The sequence below is a fragment of the Anguilla anguilla genome, chromosome 9, assembly GCF_013347855.1.
Source record: "Anguilla anguilla isolate fAngAng1 chromosome 9, fAngAng1.pri, whole genome shotgun sequence".
NCBI lineage: Eukaryota > Metazoa > Chordata > Actinopteri > Anguilliformes > Anguillidae > Anguilla > Anguilla anguilla.
In genome coordinates this window covers 44,987,815-44,994,156 of record NC_049209.1, presented here as the reverse complement: position 1 = coordinate 44,994,156, position 6,342 = coordinate 44,987,815, and positions in this window count along the sequence as shown.

Here is a 6,342-nt window from a genome sequence, read left to right as displayed (position 1 = left end):
CTGCCCCCCCCCCCCGCCGCTCTGCCCCGTCCTGTTAAGCCCCCACATGCACTCATCTCTCCCACCAGTGCTGGGCAGCCTACTTAAAACCGCTACACTCCGCCATCTTTTCCACTTCCACACCAAAAGGCAGAGCAGATGCTTCCCGCTTACACTCCTGTTTCCTCCCCTGCGGGGTCGCAAATGCGCAGCGTTGGTCCAAACCCCCCAGAGGGGAAAAAATACATATGCTCGCCTTTGTTTTTCTTTTTAAATTAGGAGTCATGTTTTAGAAATGCCGAGAGATATTTGAGTCTGACATGCTGCTACCCCCCCCCCCCCCCCCACACGACACTGCTGTTCTGTACGACACTGCAGAAATCCCTGAGCTAGAGATGTGCTCAGCTGCCTGCTGTCCTGCATGTGTGGACCCTGTCCCTGGTCATGACTGGACCCCAGCAGGGCCTAGTCCCATTAGCGCCACCCCCCCTCCCCCCCCCTTGTTTCCTGGGGCTTTAAGTACTTTATGCTGGTCTGCTGTGGGTCAGGGAGCCTTAGAACCAAAGTTCTTAATCTTTCACTTTGATGTAATTTCACTGTCTTAATTCCCCTTGCACCTGGGGGTGTAGAATTTATTCTTTAACTGAGTGCAGTTTGACACCACTAAACACTCACACGCACCTTTAAACCATGTAAATTTTTTGGATCAGGATATCACTTCTAACTGGAGCCCGTGGAGACATATTTTCAATTATGTTCTGTGTTCATTTCACTGGTAGCATGGGCTCTTAAGGGGACAAAAATCATGTCAATTAACCTTGGTTTTATGAAAAATGGATTTTTATCATTATTTATGTAAACTGTCAAATACTGACACTGTATCATTACTGACAAATGAGTCTGAAATTTTAGTCATGAGTTTTTTTGCTTTTACCATCGCAATGGTCACAATTCAGCAGGGAATTAGATGCACATAATTTAAGACTGTGTTCCTTATTCCCAGTTTTAGAGGTCACTGCTGTCTAGTGTGTTTTCCTTGTGTCTGTAAATCACTGTATAACTATAGAGACAAAGCAACCTGTTAGCCTCCCACTTAATTTCTGCTGTCAATTCATGAAGAGCGCAAAGGCTTAGACGACTGATACTGGATCTTCAGTGGTGTGTAGGCATTGTATTAAAAGGTCTCTTGTTAGAGGGCAGTGTAAACTAATCAGAAGATTTGTTGAACACTTCAAGGTAATGCATTTTCATTTATGAAATGTATAGTATGATGATAATGTTAATGTTTAATTTTATGTCATTTTTTATATTTAATTTTCAGCCCAAAAGAAAAAAAAGAAGAGAACTAATACTATTATTGAAAGACTGAACCTCAGACTATTGAGGAAAAAGCATTTCAGGGTACTCTCCACCACTGGTGTTTTACATTTTTTACATTGGGTTTCTAGAACTTTCTCTTGCCATACTTTTTATGTTAATGTCCAGGCATCAAGGCTGATGATGGTAAAATTTACAGTTGTAGGTTTTAGGTGAAACAAATTTTTAAATGAACCACGTCTTAAAGAAACACAGTTTTATGTTACTTCACAGATAAGTCTATGCTAATGCAGTTCTATGCGGTCTTGCATATACCTGAACACAGTTTGTAAATGATGTGGAACCTGTTTGTCAAAGGGAAATTATAAAAAATGTGGTTAATTGAATAAGCAAACACTAAAACCAAATATCTCCCTCACAGAATCTGAAATTAGAACCCAACACCTGTTGCTGACACATATGAACAACCTCGTATTGCAGTAATCAAACAAGGTCTGGTTGTGTGTAATGCCTACCAGACCGTGTCATTCCAACATCATGCCTGCTCTATAAAACAGGTAAAACACTATTGAAAAAATTCTGCGAAAAAAATTTCTCTGCAGGTTTTTTCTGGTAACTGGTCTTCGATATTAATAATTACCTTGGTTTCTCAATGAATATGGCTTGCTGAGTCTTATCCCCCTGTGAGTTTTGCAGAAAATGAAGCATGTTAGTCCTAAAGCTATGAAATATTAGAATTGTCGGATCATTTGGGTTTAAAGATTATGGGAGCTTTGCCAGGTTATATTGTGTGGTGAATTGCTACTGTATTGCTTGGAATGTTTTTTTTGTCCCTGTGAGGAGTGCTAATATGTTCGGAGGAGCATTACCTTCGTCCAGCCACTAGGTGGTGCAAAAGTTTAGTATTTGCTGTCTTAATGGAATTCGATCATGTTGATTATACTTCATCGTGGGACAATGGCACATTATAATCTCACCCCTGCTCCCTCCTTGCCTATGTAGAAAAACCCACACTCCTCAAATTGCCACTGTATCTGGTACTCTAGATTTAGCCCACCTGCATCGGTTGATGATGGGTCTCTTTGACAGATGTAAAAAATGTATGTATAACCTCACAGGTGTGACTTTTAAATTGAATGGCTTAGCACATCGCTATTTATTTTTTTAAATGTAACTTATGGGGATAGTGTTGTATTATAGTGTCTGGACTGTGTTTATTTAACTGCGTTTAAATAAAATCTCCCCAAAAACCACTGCTCTTTCCTGGGCCCTTTTCTTACTGTTCTTATTGCGGAGAACACGGTCAGACATGTCACAAGAGATAACAATGTTGGTAAGCAGTGTTGCAATGCCTGAAAAGTAAGACGTTTTTTACCCTCAAGTTGATACCTGCCAATTTATTTTCTTCCCCAAGTTGAAAATAAACTGTGGATTCCACTGAGATTTACTGCTCAGAGCTGTAGGATTTTTAAAAATTTGTTTTTCTTTGCAGGTATTTTATTGAGCTGCAACTGATTTGTATACTCAGTCTTATTAACGTAATCAAAAATAATCAATGAAGTTACTTTCCACCAGATCAGCCAATCGGAAAGTGGCTCACTACTGGCACATTGTGGCAGAAATTAGTCATATTTTCCTCTTCAGTGATGGAAGAAAAAAGCAAAGAATATTGAACTCCACTGTTTATTTGTTTCTTTAAATAGCTTGCCCAAAGAAAAACATGGAACTGTTAAGTCCTGTAGAATCTGGGGATGGATTTTGCTTAAATTAGGTCCATCCTGCACCATAATCACTTGTGTGTGGAAGCCATTTCTTCCTTTATGTTGATAATTTCTGATTTGAATTGGATTGTCCAAAAGGATTTGGACATTTTAAGCAACAGACTGTTTAACATTACGTTACTATCTAGTGTTAGTATTTTGTAGAATCTGTATATGTATAGTAAAAAAAGAGACACTATTAATGCAAGGCATATACCCATGGATTTATAGCTCCTATAATTAATCAGTAGCACTTCCACACTATTCAAGATTGAGAAATGCAGCCAAGTAATGCAATACCACATTCAGAAGAGTCATGAAAGAAATTGCATCGTAACATTTCAAAAACCTGTAAATGAAAAAACTTTTATGAAGGCAAATGCTGTGTAAAAGGTATTTGACTGTTTATTTGGATATGTGAAGCCCTCTGTAATGGAGAAAATGTTTTGTTGTTGTTTTTTTTTACCTGAAGATAAACACCTAAGGGAACTGGTGCAATTATGCTAAATTTCAATAATACTCTTTACATTAAAACGTAAAATTCACCTGAGATATAATTACAATTTCGGCATGAATGGCTGTTTGAGTTCTGAGTGTGATTGCGTTATATTATTTTATTTTTTTTGTTCTTTTTTGAGATGAGTTTCTTTGGGAAGGAGTCCTCACTGGACTGTAAATCTATGCGCTAGATAGTGACACCTTGTGGCCAAGAGTGAATTGCAGCTGGTGTGATTGGCTCTTCACCACTGACCCAGGCACAGGAAGGAATTCTGACAGCAGGAAGCAAAACTTTCCAGGGAGATAGACCTGTGATAAAGGACAGTTTGAAACTGGGGATGGAGGATGGAATTGAAGGTAGCATCCAGGAATTGTACCTGCTGTTCATGCTTAACATTAGATTTCATACATGGTGCCTTGCTTTGGATCCTTGATGGCATACACGGCCTCAGTTCAGTTAATATGCCAAATGGACTGAATCAAATCTGCTTGTGCCAGTGCTCACAGTGGCCGGGGAATTCCATGGGACAATACAAAATTGGCTGCAGTTAATCCCCAAGGAGGTAACATCTCAATCTTTACTTTATTCCCTGTATCATCCCTCAGTCAAACACCTGTGATCTGCCTTAGCCAGGTCAGCTTGGGGGGCTGCAGAGAGAAAAGAACCGACAGGTGGCTTGTGTAATTAAACCAATATGGCAGATGACTTTGCAGCAATTGCACATTGACTTTGTAATTGTACAAAAAAGGCCTTTTTTGTTGATGCCATTCACTGTTTGTGTATGTTACGGCTGGGCTGTGTGGGGTGATACCATTGTTGGTAGGCTTGTGAGACTTTAATGGGCCAGCCATGTATCACCTGGTGCACTGTACCCCTGCTGGTGTGCACCAGAATGGCTCTACCGCACTGTTGCATACGCTCTTGCACATCGAGTCCCCCTCCAAAGCCAAACGCATGTGCTGCTGTGTGGGACTGCCAACAAGGCAATAAGTCCTTCCCAGGCACTAATCCAGCAGAAAAACACTGTATGAGGCACAACGGGATACCTATTAACAACTGAAGCATCCATGGCTCCTATAGAGACAGACAGAAGGCAGAACACTTATCATTGGGCAGAGAGTACAGCCCTCAGCATTGTACCTCTAAAAGCAGGGCAGTATTCACGCAGGGAGTACTGATTGTGTTGACTGTCCTTAACCATGCGCACCATCTTTGCACAGTCGTCTCATTTATATTAATGTGTGGCCATCCAGGCAACATCCCACTGTTCATCACCCCCCATATCACAGCTGCCTGAATAGGGAATCTTCATGTTAATAGTGGACTGTATTTATATAGCACCTTTCAGCTCACAATCTCAGAGCACGGTATATATCACCAACCTGGATGATGTACAGCAGCCATTTTGAGGCGGAATGCTCAGCTCACATAAGCTGGGTGATTTACAAAGGCAATAAATTTGGAGGGTGTTTAGAGGGACAGATGGAGGCAGGTCAAACCTCCCTACTCTTTGCCATAAGAACTATGGACGTCAGAGTGACTGTTTGTGGGGCACAGGTAAGTTCAGCCACAATGTAGTTCTAAGGGCCCAGTTTTCATTCTAGTTAAAAATATGAACATGATTTTAAAAAATAACACATTAATGGAAATTATGTAAATGTTATCGCCACTTTAATCATGTCTTCAGTATGCATTCAGCTGTATTATGCAAATCTCTTTGCCAATGCCTAAATAAACTGTGCATGAAAATGAAACAATCTGGAGCTGGATAATCGGGTTGGTGTCATTTAGTGAAGATGGTATAAAATAAAAAAACAAGAAATGAAGACCAGTGCACCCCAACAAAGAGGTCTCTAGCATAAGTGAAACATTCTGTCCCATACCATTTTGAAATAAAACGTGTCAGTAATTGCTGCATTAGTGCTAAGTCCTTCAGTTTAATAACAGAAATGCTCCAGGCCTTTTGATCTTAATCTCCTAAAGTCACCATCTTGGAAATATTTCAAAACCAGAGGAACCTGTTTTCCAAGACGGGTGCCATTTTTGCTGAATTCTAGCTGTTCTTTTGCCCTCAGTTTGAAATCATCAGTTTGAACTATAAAAAAAGAGTTCACTCTGTATACCCCACAAATGGCCCTGAAAACATAGTCTTAAAATAGAGTGTATGGATAATTAAGACATCCTTTTCTGTGAAATGCCTCACTTGACTGCTAAGCTAGCATGATTGAAGCCTTCACTTGGCTAATAATAGGGAAAGAAAAGATGACGGACACTTGTAGCCAGTCTTACTTGAATCTTTAAGCAGAGACCACAGACAGTTGCCTTCAATGGCAGGTGGATGCTTGCTGAACAGCGTGAAGCAGGTCCTGTCAGTATCGATCACGCTAACCGGTTCTGAGTGATTCCTACTAGTGGGGTCTCCGGCAAAATGAGATCAGGCGTCCCAGTGGGTCTAGCCTGAATGAAAGACTTCAATTTGCTTGTGGTCTCCAGAGGCATTAAAATTGGCTCATTCATTAAGATCACACATCCAGAGCAGGCAAGTCCTCTACCCCCCACTCTCCAGGTACTCCACATTTAGCATGTGGGTCAGTGTGTCCCCTAGGTGTAGAGGAGGCTTCCAGTGATTGAAAAATCAGGCTTTTTCAATGGGGGCACTGCACTGTAACTCAGTATTGATAATGAAGTTGTTGCTTACCAAAAAGCAGGCTTGGTTTGTACCTTGTTTGGATTTTACCCATATGATGATTTTGGTAGTTTATTGTAAAAACTGCATACAGAGCAGTA